Source organism: Panthera onca, chromosome B1, assembly GCF_046562875.1.
Source record: "Panthera onca isolate mPanOnc1 chromosome B1, mPanOnc1 haplotype 2, whole genome shotgun sequence".
Lineage (NCBI taxonomy): Eukaryota > Metazoa > Chordata > Mammalia > Carnivora > Felidae > Panthera > Panthera onca.
Window position 1 is genome coordinate 152,310,467 of NC_138342.1, and position 16,722 is coordinate 152,327,188.

At 49.2% G+C, this 16,722-nt stretch overlaps 1 long non-coding RNA gene across 2 annotated transcripts; it reads left to right on the top strand.

Moving 5' to 3' along the window:
- The first annotated feature begins 2,754 nt into the window (after positions 1-2,754).
- Positions 2,755-15,090, top strand: LOC132691891 (uncharacterized). 2 transcript variants are annotated; one of them, XR_009616044.2, is made up of 3 exons: positions 2,755-2,922; positions 12,206-12,350; positions 14,670-15,090. It is a non-coding gene; the product is annotated as an uncharacterized LOC132691891 (long non-coding RNA). The 2 variants fall into 2 exon arrangements; XR_013554874.1 differs by lacking the exon at positions 2,755-2,922 and adding an exon at positions 5,885-6,496.
- Positions 15,091-16,722: the final 1,632 nt, after the last annotated feature.

Below are 16,722 nucleotides of genomic sequence, written 5' to 3' on the forward strand. Positions count from 1 at the left end.
TGGCTCTATTCATGATGGCCTTGACTCCCACCCTCCAAGCTGGTCCAGGTCTCACTTTTAACTACCACTGCCCCTGCTGATAATCAGCTGACCCAACTGTCCAGCACTGCAGGTCATATCCCCTACTTCCTCCCATAGCCACCTGGTTTCTTGAGTGGTTATTCCTTGGAATCTGATTGACTTCCAGGAGACACCCAATTTGTTGATTTTGTCCATTCTTCTTTCTGGCCCCATGACTAGCCATTTATGAACTGTTTCCTGGGGTTAGAGCAGTGGGGATATTCTTACTCAAAAAAGCCTATAACTTGAGGAGGCTTGTGGCTCTGTCCCATAATCAGCTCACATCTACTCTGTGTGTCTCAATCCATATTGATACAATTGATTCTTTAAGGAAAATCAGCTAGACAATGAGCTTTCATTGAAATGCATCACCTTGCTTTCTCATGAGAACTGGAGCTTTGGTGTTCTTGTCCTGGCATTGCCCCTGACTAGCTCTGTGACCTCTGTGGTAAGCCATTTAAGCCATGCATCTCTTTATTCTTTTTGTCATTCATTTGCTTTCTCATCAAATATTTACTGACCATGTAGCATGCATTATGTGCTAGGCTAGGTGCTGGGGTTGCTACAAGGAGAAAGATACAGTTTTTGTCTTCAAAGAACCCACAGCTTAATCCTGGAGACCAATATGTATATGGTTAAAGGAAAAGTAATGTGGAAAATTATTACAACAATAGGAACAAAATGCTAAGGGAACACAGAGGCTAGATCTGCACTTGCTGTCCCTTCTGTTTAGAAGGCTTTGCCCTCAGACACTTGTATGACTCACATCCTTACTTCTGCAGTCCTTTGGTCAATGTCATGTTATCAGAGAGCCCTTCCCTGACCACCCTATTTGAAAGAGGAAAACCACCCTTAGCCTGGCACCTCCCTGTGTCTCTCGTCTGCTTTATTTTTTTCCATAGCATTTATCATCCTCTGGAAGGAAAGGGTGCTCTCATCTGTGAAGTGGAGGACTGAGCTAATGATCCCTGTAGTGGGTTGAATGGTGGCCTAAAGAAGATATGTCTAGGTCTTAGCCCCCAGAACCTGTGAATTTCTTTTTTTTGGAAACAGGGTCTTTGCAGATACACTTAAGGATCTTGAGATCGTGTCATCTTGGATAAGGCTGGGTAGACCCTAAACCTAATGACAAGTGTCTTTATAAGAGGCAGAAGAAAAGACGTGGACACATAGAGGAGAATGCCACATGAAGACAGAGGCAGAGAATGGAGTGATATAGGCAAAAACTAAGGAACATTTGGAGCCACCAGAGGCTGGAAATAGCTAGAAAGTGCTCTTCTAAGAGCCTTCAAAGACAGCATGGCCCTGCAAAAATCTTGACTTCAGACTCTGGCTTTCAAAACTGTGAGAGAACACATTTCTGTTGTTTGTCACAGGGTAATGATCATTTGTTTAGGACAGTCACGGCACAGGAATGCAATGTCTATATTATCTCTACGATCATCTTCAGGCTAAACAGCCTGAAGCCTAAACTGGGAATGCCATTCAACAATACCAACCTTTTTAATGACTCCTGAGCTGTATTTGTGGAAGCAGAGACAACTTGGGAAGGACATTGGGTGCTGTTGGCCACTCCACACGAGCCACACTGGGCAAATATGCATAGCAAGAGGTGGTCTCTTGCTGCTTCCAGCACAAAGAGAAAGATGCATGGTCATCTGGCCCTAGTGTGGACATGGACGCCCACCAGCCTTGTCTAAAATTTAAAAAGGGGCACATATTCAATTACAGTATGGTTTATATAGAAAAAAATGAGAACCCCCCCCAAATTTCTGTAAGCAAATAGTGATATAAATCATATGACATTCTTACTTTAGAAACCCTATGTCTATACTCTATTTCTAGTAGATGAGAATAGTATATTAGAATAGCTTATCTCGCATACTAGTGAAGTATATTAGAAATATACTCTACTTCTATTTTAAAAAAAAATTTTTTTTAACGTTTATTTATTTTTGAGACAGAGAGAGACAGAGCATGAACGGGGGAGGGTCAGAGAGAGGGAGACACAGAATCTGAAACAGGCTCCAGGCTCTGAGCTGTCAGCACAGAGCCTGACACGGGGCTCGAACCCACAGACCACGAGATCATGACCTGAGCCGGAGTTGGACGCTTAACCGACTGAGCCACCCAGGCGCCCCTTTTTCTTTTTTTTTTTTTTAATTTTTTTTTTAACGTTTATTTATTTTTGAGACAGAGAGAGACAGAGCATGAACGGGGGAGGGTCAGAGAGAGGGTATACTCTACTTCTAAATGTACTCATACATGCATGTAAATCCATTGAAAAAGGTCTGTAAGGACACATACTCAGCCGATAGCATCAGTTACCCTTGGGAAGGGACAGAGGTGGAGCAGTGTTCAAGAGTTTTCACTTCTTTGCTTTTTACAATGATTCAAACCATTTAAAAAGTTCTTTCATTTCAGCAACAACATCAAAAGACGGGGGGGCGGCGGGGGGGGGGGAATGCATTCAGCTGAGGGTGTGATGTTGTGATTCCTTACAGCCTTGAAGCCAGCCAGTGTGGCTGGAGTGGGAGGCGGGGTTTGCTGTTCTCTGAAGCTCCAGGCTCATAAATTTTGCCTCTCCAGCAAGTTCTTCTCCGGTTCCTGGGCACTGTGACGTGGCCTTGACGTGGAACCTGTAAATGGACAGAGTCCTAGCACCTAGTGTTCTGGACAGAGAAGGCTGTTCTGGCAAACCAGTGAGGCACTTTCCTTTTATGGTCACTCTTGCAACCTGGGGGAGGTGCTTCCTGGAGCAACCCAGAGCTCACGCCTGCAGCGGGCATTCCTCCACCCTGTTTATGAGGCACAACCAGTAACACTCCCATGCCAGCCCACTCCACTTCTGAGGCCACCCGGGTAGCTTTAGAGTGGGAGCTTCTTATCCAACCATGAGGCGTTGGGCATGGACCCGTGGGCTACAGTGGAGGTCCTGAGAGCGAATCGACGCCACTGAGCATGCGCAGCTGTGTCTTCTCCCTCCACCCCATTGGTGCATCGGGCCTCAGGAAGGGAGGCGTCTTTTCACTTCTCCACCCAGTGGGGGCCGGAGGGCTCAGATGGTCCGAGGACCCAGGACACCTGGATCACAGAAGGGTTATTGGGAAGGCAGAAAGGACTCAGGCTGGGAAGAATCCTAAAATTGTGCATTTACTAACATAAATTATTTATTATATTTGGTGCAAAGGGTAAAATGAGCTGGGAATACAACCAGAACAGGCTCTTAGACAATTTTTCAGTGAAAGGAGAAGTCTCATTTGTAACCGATGTACGTTGCTGATAAGCCAAATGATACAATACTGACAAAGATCACATTTTTCTCAGAAAATCTTCCAACTCTTTCCCCCACTCCCTACTTCTGTGCCTTGGTACTTTTCTTAGTAAATGTTATAGTTTTGGAATGAAAGAATCAGGCCAGAGCTGTCACAGGCAAGAGGATTTTAAGGAGGCAAAAACTAAGGAAATTTGAATAAATTAATAATAGTTTGTTATAGGTAATAATAACGTATCAATAATAATAGCTTATAATAATGTATCACTATTTGTTCTTTAATTGTACCAAGGGTATCATATTAATATCAAATGTTAACAATGGGGGAAAGTGGGTGGGGGTATATGGAAACTCTCTGTACCTTCTTTGCAACTCTGCTGCAAATCTAAATCTAAAGTTTTATTTTTTTATTTATTAAAAAAAATCAGGCTTGGCCTGGTTTAATGAATGCCCATGACAAATGAAGACTACAGGTGGTAGTGGGAGGAGGTAAGTAGAATTTGAAATTTAAGGGGTTTATGATGAGTTTATTTGAAGTAAGATTTGAGTGCTCGGCCCTAAAATATTCTCCATTGTTGTACTTGACTCTCATGTCAACTGTGTGAAATATTACTATTCCCAATTTACAGATGAAGAAACCAAGCTCAGAGAGGTTATGTGGTTTTCCATCATCTGCCACAGTTTGTGCTTCATTTGCTCCTGGATAATTTCCCGAATCATCTGGATAATTTCCCAAATTTGCCACGTCTCTTCATGTGTCAGTGCCCGTCAAACACTCAGTCACTCTTCTTTTCTGCCTGGTAAATGGTCCAGCCTTTTCCATCCTTTTATTTGTTTTTGTAAATGTTTATTTATTGAGAGAGAAAGAGAGAGAGAGAGAACAAGCAGGGGAGGGGCAGAGAGAAAAGAAGAGAGACAATCCCAAGCAGGCTCCGGGCTGTCAGTGCAGAGCCCCATGCAGGGCTCGAACTCAAGAACCATGAGATCATGACCTGAGCCGAAATCAAGAGTCAGATGCTCAGCTGAGCCACCCAGGCGCCCTTCCATCCTTCTAAAATTTCCTCAGGTTTCCCCTCCTCTAAGAAGTATTCCTTGATAGTCCCACATAACTAATCACCTCATACTTTGTGCTCATACTTCTGAACCCCCCAAAATGAATTCTTTCCTTGAAATTATCTGCCTCTGCCTTGGGCTGTGAGCCACCCGAGGGCAGGGACTGTGACTTTCTCGTCTTTCAATCTACACTGTCTGGCCCAGTACCTGGCAAACCGTGGCCGGGCAGCTTGTATCTCTTGAATTGAGTGAAATCATTCTTAGCTTGCTCAGGCTGCTGTCACAAATTACTACAGACTAGGTGGCCTAAACAATAGAAGTTGATTTTCTCGAGGCCTGGTGTCAAGCTTACACTGTCTGCTCTGGTAGACGGGAAGAGCATTGATGCTGGAGGCCACAAACTTGGGCTTGCCCTGGAGTTGGAGGCTTAATCCAGCTGAAAGAAACCTCTGGGAATGGATATCAGAAGATTTGGCCTTAATATATTTCCAGTGTGACTGATCAGCAGGCTTTTCTCCCCCAAGAAGGTGATCAAAACAAAGGGTGATCTAAACAAGAGCCGTATTTTAAATATTTAGACAGTTACTTGTTAGCTGGTTTCTAGTTGAATCGGTTATCTATCTAGTTACCAATGTTGCAGTCGTGCAGTCACTGATACATTATTTAAATGTATTTAACTGCTAAATGCACTTCCCACCAATAATGCAATAGACCTTTATGAAAAAAAGAAAAGGTTGATTTTCTCACAGTTCTGGAGGCTGAAAGCTCGAGACGAAGGTATCTGCAGGGCTAGTTTCTTCTGAAGCCTCTCTCTCTTAGCCTGCAGATAGCCATCTTCTCCCTGGGTCCTCCCACGGCTTTCCCTCTGCACACGTCTGCGTTCTAATCTCCTCTTCTTTCCGGGACACTGGTCATGTCAAATTAGGGCCACCCCCATGACCTCATGTAACCTCAGTCACCTCTTTGAAGACCCTATCTTCATATGCAGGAGCATTCTAATATCCTGGGGGTTAGGATTTCAACATAAGAAAATGGAAGGGTCACGACTCAGTCCATAACTAAACCGGAGCAGGCTGTGGCTTTGGAAGGTGGTGAGGAACGACCCCGAGTGTCCACCATTTAAAAGATTTGGGTGACGTGTGGGCAAAGGCCTGAAAAGTTCTCAGCTGGAGTCACAAGGGCATTTCTTCTATTCCAGGACAAAGGATGTGAGGGGGACTTGTATTGGGAAAACAATCTGAGGTCATAAGATGAAGGGGCTACGGAAGAGGCTTGTTTTTATTCATCACCACTAACAATTGCTTCAGCCAGAAGAGGGATCCTGGCAGCCTCCAGTCTGCACTGTGCTTTCCGGCCTTGAACCCCTGGCTCTTGCTGTGCTCACGGTCTCCCCCTCTTGTCCTCTTGTCTTGCACTGTTACTTTCGCCTGGTCCAGCCCACACAGCACACAGCGTCTTCAAGGCCTCACGCCCAGTGTGGGGGGTGGGGGGGCCCAGGATGGAATTTCAGACTAAACTTGCATTGGCAAGCTACCTTCTCAAGGGCAAGGAGATGTCTCAGGCAGCAGCTGCAGCCGCCCAGGGAGAGCCAGAAGGTTCTAGTTGCTTGTAGTGCATTGAAGGGGATGGTCCTGACAAACAGCCCAATCTGGGGAAGGGCCTGAGAGCCCCATTCCCAAGGGGCCAATCATCTGGGATCCTGGGAATGCACAAGGACATTCGCAGGACCACCAGCAGCTGGCAACATTTTTTAACTGCTGGTCTTGTGCCATTAACACTGCTACTTTGGAAAGGAGGTTTTGTTTCGTCAGGCGGTGGCTACTTAAGCAGCACGTGGCGAACACCATGTGGTTGGTGCTTCATGACCTAGAGTTGCCTCACAGGCATCCCTCCATTGGATCTGCAAGGTAGAGGGTGGGGCAGATTTGACTGTCCGTCCGTACCCCCATCTTGCAGGTGAAGAAACGGAGGTTCAGCAAGCGTTGCTCAGCTGTTAGGTGGTGTGTCTGCATCTGGGAACAAACCCTCGGGCTGCTCTCTGCCCGCATGGGCTCCTTTGATCGCCTCAACAATGCCTGACAGGAGATTCTGGCACTTTTCATTTCTCAGGTGAAGCTGATGGCTTGGGGATTTCGTGGGTGCTCCAGATCACACAGGGTTGTGGCAGAGTTGACTTAAACGGACTCTCCTGACTTAGATCTCGGGCACTGTTTCCTCCACCACGCCTGGGATGGGCAGGACCCAGCAGGTTTGGGAACAAGCCCTGCCCTCAATGTGCTTACAGTGCAGCTGCTTGAGATGAATGGTGGCTGGAAGGAATGGAAGGGGGTGCAGGTGGGAGCGTACGCCCTGGCTAGGGGCCTGATCCATCCACCCCCTGCCTCAGCTGCTACATCTCCTCAATGAGCCAGGGTCTGTGCTGGCAGCGGCTCTTGGGCCCACAAACCTAGGAGCACCTTGCCCTTCCCCAACACCTTCCGCTGGGGGTGACCACTCCTGGGAAGAGGCATGAATCACAGGAAAATAGAACACAGGCTAGAGAGTCAGACACATTCAAGTCCAGATTCTGATGTTGCCACGGATGAGCTGCTCCACCTCGTGGGTGTTGGTTAATTTCTCCGAGTCTCAGTTTTTCCACCTGTAAAATGAAGGCAATAATGCCTACTTTGTAGGACTGCTCTGGGGATGAAAATGAGATTGTGTATATCAATTATTGGCACTATACCTGATGTGTAGTAGATATTCAGCAAATAGTAACTAACATGAAGATGATTAGCATGGTGGGGGCTGAGTCCCTGATGTACTACAGTCCTGAGAAAATGTGTTGGTGCCCGTGGCTCAGAATGAGGTGTTGGGTTGATGTGTGTGCTTCTCTGCACTCCTGTCCTCCTTGCTGGCTGACCAAGGGCCAAAGGCTATGTGAGCAGTGGTTACTAGCTGGGGGACCTCGGACACAGAATGAGTTTCCAGTATACAGAGGCATGATCATTATTGTCATTATTGTTCCCAGTGCTAGGTGGGCAGTGCGTGCCTGGGTTCGTGTTGAGAAGACTGGGAACCTTGTCACGGTTCAGCAGGGAGAGTGCCACAATTGATCAAGGTGATGTGCGCTAAAATGGATTAGGAGCCTGAAATCCAGGAGTTTTCCTTTCCTGAAGTAGGTGGTCTGCAAGATCCTATTAAAATATGACTCTTCCCTACATTGGGTCTCAGTTGTCTTCTCCATCAATGGGGGAGTGGAGCCGGCTGACCTCCGAATTCTTCTTTAGTTTCATCATGCTAGGACCCCAGCGACTCTGTGCCTTGGCCGAGCCAAACATTACCCCAAATGCTCCTCTACAAAAAGTTGGCTGCAGCCGGGAACAGGAAGGAAACCAGCTCCTGCCTGGCGGGGGTCCTCTGGGAAGCGGCTCTGGGCCTCAGCAGGCAGTTTCTGATTGTCAGCAGGAGTCCCTTCCAGCCTGCACACACAACCCTGGAGCGAGCCCTTACCCCGTGTCTGTGTCCGGGGTCCCATCCCCGTGGGGAGCAGTGGGTGAGACTCGTTGCTGTGCTCTCTACCCCAGAGGCAGCGAGAGTCTGGTGGAACTTTGTCGGTATCAGGGCGGGCTGTTGAGTCTGCTTGTGTGTCCATGAAACAGGGCACTCAGAGCTGTTCAGACCTAAGGAGCGAGGGACCTTGACCGCCAAGAGGGCCTGTGAACAGGCCTTACTCATCTTCCCAGAGGAGAGAAACATGGAAAATTAAACGTGGTCTAGAGAGGAGAATTAACATCTGCTGGGCTTCTACTCTGTCGGCACTGCGTGGTTTCTTAGAATTTGAAGAGGAAGAAGACGAGAAGTCTACTGTCTAGGAGGCAGACAAGTTGCTTAGTTTTTAGAATTTTTTTTTTTTTATGTCTGTCTCCTCCAACTGGAATATTTGCTGCAGGAGAATGGCAATTTCCTGCATCCTGTTCACAAAGTGTCCTCTGGAACTGGCAGTGTCCCTTGCACGTGGCAAACAGTCACTAAACATTGATTAATTGAATGGAACAATTGACAATATTTCAGAGTAAGACCGGAAGTGTGATCAAGGTTCTGGGAGAATAGTGGAGAAGGCACAAGCCTGAGAGGTGACAGCTGGACTGAGTTTTGAAGAGTTAATAGTGGTTCATCAGGGCGTGAATGTAACAAAAGGTTGTTTGTTTTTTCAGTTAGATTTCATGATAAACTTTCTATTGATGATGCCTATGAGCCCCTTAAAGTTATGACAGGAGGTGAAGGTGTGAGCCGTAAAGAAATTCGAATAAATGTCTTGAGGTTGCCACAGTGGGGAAAAGATATTAATAGCATGCCTTTTCTGTGCCCAGTGCTATGCCAGGCACTTAATGCCTGATATCTTGCTCCTTCTAACCCTCCCATGAGGTAGGCATTTGACAAATGGGAGTGCGGGCTCCGGGGGCTTTAGTAACTCACTCTGGGTCTCAGCGCTCACTAGGGCTGGAGGCTGGATGAGACCTAGGGGCTTTCTACCTCCCAGAGCTCCTATTCTTTCCTGGGAAGGCTGGCCCTCCTTCAGAGCAGAGGACCTGGTCATCTTAACCACGGGGTAAATATATCAAATGACCCTCCAGAATTAGAGCCTTGTCTGAAAGCTCTAGGCCCCAAGGCCAGACCTTGAAAATAAACTCTGAGGCTTTGTCATTAAAAAGTTTTTTTGAGCCTGTGGCCTTTCTGCTCTGATCTCTCCCAGGCCACTCCTTTGCCCCCACTGTCTGCCCACCAGTGCAAGGTCTCAGAAACACTCAGAAGCTCCAGGAGGAGGCTGGAGAAGCCCCATCCATCAAGACCTTGAAAGGCCCCAGGCAGGTCTGGGGGGGGGGGGGAGGCAGGGAGGAGAAAAGGTTGGGGGAGCCTAGTTGTTCCAGAAGGGAATCACAGCCTGGAGGTCCCTAGCCCCATTTCCCTGGAGGGGAGGGCCTAAAGTGTGGGGGTGGAAAGGGGGAGAGGGGCAGAGAAGGAGGGAAGATAAGCCAGTGATCATTTGTCTTTTTAATTGGCTCAAATGCTCAGAGGAGAGCTGTGTTGTTATCCGGGCTGGACCGGGTCCAAGCGCCAGGCTTTGGCCGGCCCGGCGCAGTGCGGAGCCGCAGAGGGAGGCCCTGGTCTGCCCTTCACCCAGGAGGGGCCCCTCGGGCAAGACGGTTCAGGAGACAGGGTGGGAGGCAGCAACACGTGGTCAGAGGCGGCTTTTGCTTCTCCGGCATTTCAGAAATTTAAAACAGTAATTCAGTGACTGAAATAGACATATTTTGAAGAATCCATGGCATCTGAAGGCCCCTCCTAATTCACTCTTCTGCCTGTGGATGAAGCCTGTCAGCCAGCTAGATGTCCACAGGAGAGTTTTGGAGCTGAGTTTTGGAACTTAGAGCTTTCTGTTCATAACAATATGACACTGTTAAAGCACCAAGGATAATAAGAGTGCTCCCTCGTATTTGCCAGCTGATTTATGATCGGCAATGCCCTGTGACATTTGTTATCCCATTTGGGTCTCTGACACCGTCTGGGGAGAAAGGCAGGACAGGTACACTGTTTCCTGTGTCCTGATTGAGGGAAGGAACTATAGCTCTGAGTGGCTGGGTGACATATGCAGGGTGGTTCAGCATTGTGGCTGGGACTCAAACACAGGTCATCTAATTCTGTGTCTGGGGGAGGCGCCCCTCAAAGCTGTCCACACCCCAGAGGAACTGCATCGGTGGATGCCTGGTGTGCTGTGATGGTCCCCGATGGTGGTTGTTGGTACAGCCTCTAGGGGATAGATGGCTTGGTTCAAATGTCTGCTCAGAGCACATGTCGGGCATTGTGGCAGAAGGAAGGATGCCCCCAATGCAGGAGGGAAGGGTTCCGGGGAGCATGATTGGTCCAGAGAGGGGGGGACATGGGCAGGGAGGGGAGGGGGAAGATGGCATGGTCCCAGTTAGTATCAGGGTATTCAGAGAACTGAGATAGCAGATTTAGCTGGGCCTGAGCGGGTGTTTGTGGGTGAGGGCCCTCTGGAAGCTGGAGCCTGCTGTGATACCGGGTCATTCAAGATCTTCCTTCAAGGAGATGCGTTAACCTTCTCTGGTTAACACATACATCCATTGCCTCAATACATATAGGCCCAACGCACCCAGTTCAAATCTTTGAATCCAAAGCAAAGAAGACACTTTTACTTTCACAAGGGCTCCCAGACCCTTGTGAAAAGGTAGCTAAGCTTCAGAATCCTCCAGCTGGTGAGCCGGCAGCTTCAGTGCCTTTGCCCTCTGGTCCCAGCCTCGGCTGGTCTGCCATCACCTGAACAAAACTCCTCCTGACTCCTCTTTTCTTACTGGTCATTGGCTTCCTGCTCCTGCACCTCACCCTCCAGGGCACTGGGTGGGGGCCAGGGGGAGGTGGCTCTCATCTCGAGAGAGTAGGAAAGTATGTCCCCAGGGAGTGGCCTGGCCCAATAGAGGGCAGGCCGATGCCTTCTGCTCCCAGGGTTCTGGAGGACTGGAGAAGGAGTGAGGAGTGGGAGGAAGCCAGTGGTGAGATGGTCTACACCACCCTGTTCTCGCCCACGAGGCTCCGAGAGGGGCTGGTGAGTTAAGGAGGGTGACATCATAAGGGCCTGTTCTGCTTCTTGTGGTGCTGTGGGAGGGGTCGCCTCTCAGGGTACTGACTGAGGAGCCAGCATGGAGAAGCCACATCAGAGAAAAGCCTCCGGTGGCAGGGATAGTAGTGCAGAGAGGCTCTGGGTTAGTCCTGTGTGGCATGGAAAGGACCCAGACTGGGGGTCGGCTGAAAGCCCTGCTGGGTGGGCCTCTGGAGGTGACCAGGCTGAGGCTGAGGAAGTGACCCATTAGGTGGATCACTCGGGCAGCACTGAATGGGAGTCAGAGGCAGAGGTGGGGCCACATCAAGCCCTGACCAAGTCCAAGAACTGATGGCCAGTTTGTCAGCCCCGGATCAACTTCCAGGGTGGACGGGACTCACCAGATCTCACCTCTGTGGTTTCCAATCCAAGGCTGGATCTGACCAGTGCAGACCCGTGTGGAGACAGAGAACCCAGAGGGTTCCAGCCCCTCCTGTAGGTTCAAGGGCCCAGTGCTGTCTCCAGGATGCCACGTGCAAGACACCTCTCTGTGGCCCCTCTGTACTCCTCCCCTCCCCACCTGGCCTGCTCCAGGAGCGGACCTGCATGCACATTGGCCACCTCCGTGCCCTCAGGCTTCTGATGGGCTAGGATTATGAGGGAAAGTTGCCCACTTCAGGCAAAGTTGTTTGAGAGTTCAGTAGCAGTACAAGGGCAAGATAGGTGCTGGGCAGACCCCACTTCTGTCCTATCTTATTTGCCCTCAATTCCATGCCTTTGCTCCCTCTGAACAGGCCCACTCCATTCCCGTTTTCTCTGGATCTTTCTGGTTCCTGGGCTCCAGGAACATGTCTTCCTCTTTGACCCCCCAGGTGCAGGGTGGTGTCTTCCTGCACTGCTCAGCTCCGGGGACCTCGCTGCCCTTTGTCAGGCTTGTCGCCAATTCCATCATCTGATTAACCAAATCTTCAGTGTAGAATCCCATGGGGCACCTGGGTGGCTCAGTCAGTTAAGTGTCCAGCTCTTGATTTCAGCTCAGGTCATGATCTCATGGTTCAGGGGATGGAGCCTCACTGTCAGCGTGGAGCCTGCTTGGGATTCTCTCTCCCTCTCTCTCTGTCTCTCCCCTGCTCACACATGCACTCTCTCTCAAAATAAATAAATAAACTTAAAAAAAAAATCCCATGGCTTTAAGTCTCAGAACAGATTTCTTTTTCCAGGTTGGACCCCGACTGATGCATTTCCCGAGGGCAGTTAATGTTGACCCCACCTTACAGATGAGATTAGCCCAAGCTGCGGGGTCCAGTGACTTGATCAAGGTCCCATAACCAGTTGTGGAGAAGTTGGGATTTGAACCTGGATCTGGTGAGTGTGCAGCCCAAGTCCTTGTCATCACACCCACCAACAGTGGTTTCACTGCCACCGCTTCACGCTCCTGTGGCTTAGAAGGCTGACAGAGGCTGTTCCACTTAGTCCTCATCGACAGCGAGCGGGCAGGGATTAGCATTGCCACACTCTGCCGAGGACAAGGCGGAGGCATAGATACGTGGGGTGACTTTCTCTAGGTAAATGCTTGTACCGAGGATTTCAAACTCTGTTTCCGGTACGGATCAGAGAGATGCTTCGTGCCTTTGCTGCACCTCCTGAGTGCTGCCACCACTGGCCTCCAATCTCCAAATACACCTAACTTTTAAATTTTTTTTTTTAACATTTATTTATTTTTGGGACAGAGAGAGACAGAGCATGAACTGGGGAGGGGCAGAGAGAGAGGGAGACACAGAATCCGAAACAGGCTCCAGGCTCTGAACCATCAGCCCAGAGCCCGACGCGGGGCTCGAACTCACGGACCGCGAGATTGTGACCTGAGCCCAAGTCGGATGCCCAACTGACTGAGCCACCCAGGTGCCCCAAATACACCTAACTTTTAAAAGAAACCTTGGTGGGGCGCCTGGGTGGCTCAGTCGGTTGAGCGTTCGACTTCGGCTCAGGTCATGAGATCACGGACTGTGAGTTTGAGTCCCGTGTCGGGCTCTGTGCTGACAGCTCAGAGCCTGGAGCCTGTTTCAGATTCTGTGGCTCCCTCTCTCTCTGCCCCTCCCCTGTTCATGCTCTGTCTCTCTCTGTCTCAAAAATAAATAAATGTTAAAAAAAAAGAAACTTTAAAAAATAAAAATAAAAAAAAATAAAAGAAACCGTGGTAAAATATACATGATCTAAAATGTACCATCTTGATTCTTGTTGAGTGTACAATTCAGTGGCCTGAAGTGCATTTATAGTGTTGTGCAATCATCACCACCATCCATCTCCAGAACTATTTCATCATCCCAAACTGAAACTCTGCACCCATTGAGTGCTAACTCCCCTGTCTGCTTCTCCCGGGCCTCTGGGAACCCCCAATCTACTTTCTGTCTCTCTGAATTTGACTCATGTGAATCATACAGTGTTTGTTCCTTTGTGCCTGGCTTCTTTCCCTTAGCAAATGTCCTCAAAGTTCATTCATCTTGAAGCACGTGTCAGAATTTCCTTCCTTTTTAAGGCTGAATAATATTCCATTGTGTGGGTAGACCACCTCTGGTTTATCCACTCGTCTGTTCATGGTACCTCGGATTGCTTTCGCTTCTGCAAATCTACCTACCTTTCGCGGCCCAGCTCAAATGTCATCTCCACGAAAGTGCACTGCACAGAGTTGCTGAAGACGTGCGGGACTGGAGAATGAGAGCACTGGGCTGGCAGGCCCTCTCTCACTCAGCATCCCCAGGTGGCCTGAACAGGATAGACAACAAAGGTCTGCATCTTGCCCAAAGCTTGTGGCTAATCGGGGCGTGGTACTGTATTCTTGGCACTGACGGCCATTTGTTGAAAGCAACTGAATAAATCAGACTGATAGAGTGGCCTTTTCTCCCAAGAAGGAAATGTCTGTATCAAGTCCAGGTCAGATACTCTACTGGGTTGGAAGCTACTGGAGGATGGGATTGGGCCTCTTGTCTGCACCACATGGGTCCCCTGATCAGCCCTTAGAGCCTGAGGGAGTGAGGATGATTGAGCTTGTCTCTCCTGATTGTCCCTCATGGCTCAGGGTTAGAGATTGGTAAAGCTGGCTTATTCTTCAGCAAGATCCATAATTCATTATCTCGCCTGCTCCATTCAATCCTGAACAAGGCAGCAGGGGTTCGGGCCCTGGGAATGAGGCATCAACATAGGAAAGAAGATGAAAAAGGCAGAGTCAAGAAAGCAAAAGGGGGTAAGAACAGAGGCTAAAAGTATCTGGAACTGTGAGATGCTTTCTGAAATTTAAGAGGATTGATCTAGATGCTTAAGACTTTTTTGTTTGCTCTTATAAAATAAATTCAAGAAATCACTTTGGCTTTAACTTACACATCACCAACCCCCTTTCTGTGCTGAGACTCCTGAGACTTCTTTCTTCTCACATCCCATAGTAAATGGAGGAAAATAGAGAGCCACAGTGCTGTGGGCTGGCAGGAGCAGGGTCCCCAGGAAGTGGGGCGCAGTTCTGTCCACCACACAGGAGCTTGGTGTAGTCTTCCAGCAGGTGGCGGTAATGAGTCTTGGAGAGAGCCGCCACTTTCTAACTCACACAAAGGCCTTGTAGGGGTTGGTGGGTGTACTGGGGTTGGGTGAGGGGCAGGACTCAGCATTACCTAATTTTCCTTTGCCATTTGACAGGTGTGGACTATGCCCTGCCAGTGGGTTAGAGACTACTTCACACAGGATTGTGGAGGTAGGTCGCCCTCGTTCTACTCAGCCTCAGAGACAAGGAGGAAGACCAGGGAGTGGATGGTAAGGGAAAGCAAACTTTGGTCCAACACAGAAAGAGCTTTACAATAGTCAAGATTTGTGGTAGTGAGGTGCCCATCACCAGATGTATTCAAGCAGATGATTCTTTCCTAGGGATATTGTAGAAGATCCTCAAACTTTAGATAAGGATGGATTCGACAGTCTTTCAGGATCTCTTCCAACCCAGAGAGCCTACACAGTTATTTCACTGAGAAGAAAATGATGACAAAATCTTGAGCTCATTGAAGGAAGGAATGTGCCTTGTTCGTCATGGACTCACTATCCCTAGAACATATGGGCACATATAATAAATATGTCAGTAGATACAGTAGCCTTATTCAACAAATGAGGGTCAGAGAATCAGGATTGGGGCTGCTGCTTGCTCAGGTGAGCCACATGTGAGGTCCCCGGTCACCTGGCTGATCTAGTTAATGAGGCCCCACCCCATCTCTCTGCTGGTTAGTTACCCTATCTATGTTGCCACCTTGAAACTTTGGGTGTGCAATTAAAGAACCCCCACCTCCAAACAGTGGCCCCCAGCATCCACCGGACAAAAGATGGTCAGGGCGACAGTCCCCAGACGCTCTATCGCCCTTCCTTTCTCTCTCAGAGATGGGGCAAAGCAGGAGTGACATTGAGACTTCATAATAGTCTGAAGAGCTGGCCTAAATCTAGCCGTGGGCTCCAAGTGTCCTAAAAATACCAGTCCCCAACCCAGGGTCCCAGCCCGGCCCCCACGTCCGGAAGTCCTGACAGTGACCATATGCCACCGCGGGGTCAGTCAAAGCAACCTTGGCAAATGTCAGCCACAGCTGCTTGTAATCTCCAGGGAGGTAAGGCGGTGCCAGAAGTGATCGGTTTCTTTATCCACATCACCCAGATATAAACAATATCGGGGAATCATGACAGGGAGATCCTTCTAGGCCAGTCTCCCTAAACCATTTCTTCCTGAGTGAAGTTACCCTGTAGCTCGGGGCCCTAATGGCTCCCGGGGATTGCAGCCTGTCGCTCTTATCTGCCGGAGGCAAAAGCACCTCAGTGAAAGACATTTTTGGTGCCCTGTTCTGGATGTCTCGGTAATCCTCTCATTTATGTATGCAGGCAAGGAGATCAAAGCCCCCCGGGGGTGCATAAAACATGTCAGGGCTGGGAATTGTACATCCATTAAAGCTGACAAATGCTTTGTCCAGCTGATGGGCTGCCAGATAGCCACCCTGGGGGACAGGAGAGCGGCAAGCGGTGAAGCAGAGGGTGGCATCCTGTGGGGCGGGGTGGGGGTGGGGGGGACAGGGACCAGGAGAGACAGGGGCTGAGAGGACCAGAGCCGAGCTGCGCCAGGACAAGCAGGGGATGCAGATGCCCCAATCTCCACAGGTACCCGCAGGCTCTGAAGCAGCCTTATAAAAAGAGCTGTGCAGAAAGTCGGGTTCAAGGTGCCCTTCCAAGAACCCAGAGACCCTTCTATGTGGACATTCCAGAATCAACAGGCATGGAATAGGGATGGGAAATCCTGAGTGAAGGGAGGGTAGAGAAAAGAAACAAGAAAGAAAAGACCAGGAAGAAAAAAAAAAAAACAAAACAACATCATCGATACTCTTTTTTACAAATCAGAGTTCACCGCAGAGTTCACCTGTCGTCATGCGTGTCACTATTGTAGTCGCCGTCCTATGCTGTGGTTCTTCCATGGCGGGGCAAGAGTGTGCTCTCTGCAGCCCCGCCGAGAAGAGACTTTCAACTGGCATTGGCTTTCTGGGAGGTCACTCTATGAATGCAGGGGCAGAGTGTCCCTGGGGTGGCTTGTAGCTCTTGTGGCCTTTGGGAGGACACAGGCCACCACCTTCAAGCCCCAAATGAGAGGTCCTAGGTGAGAATATGCTTGCATGCATATGTGTGTGTGTGTGTGTATGTGCATGTGAGAGAGACAGAAACAGATATAGACACA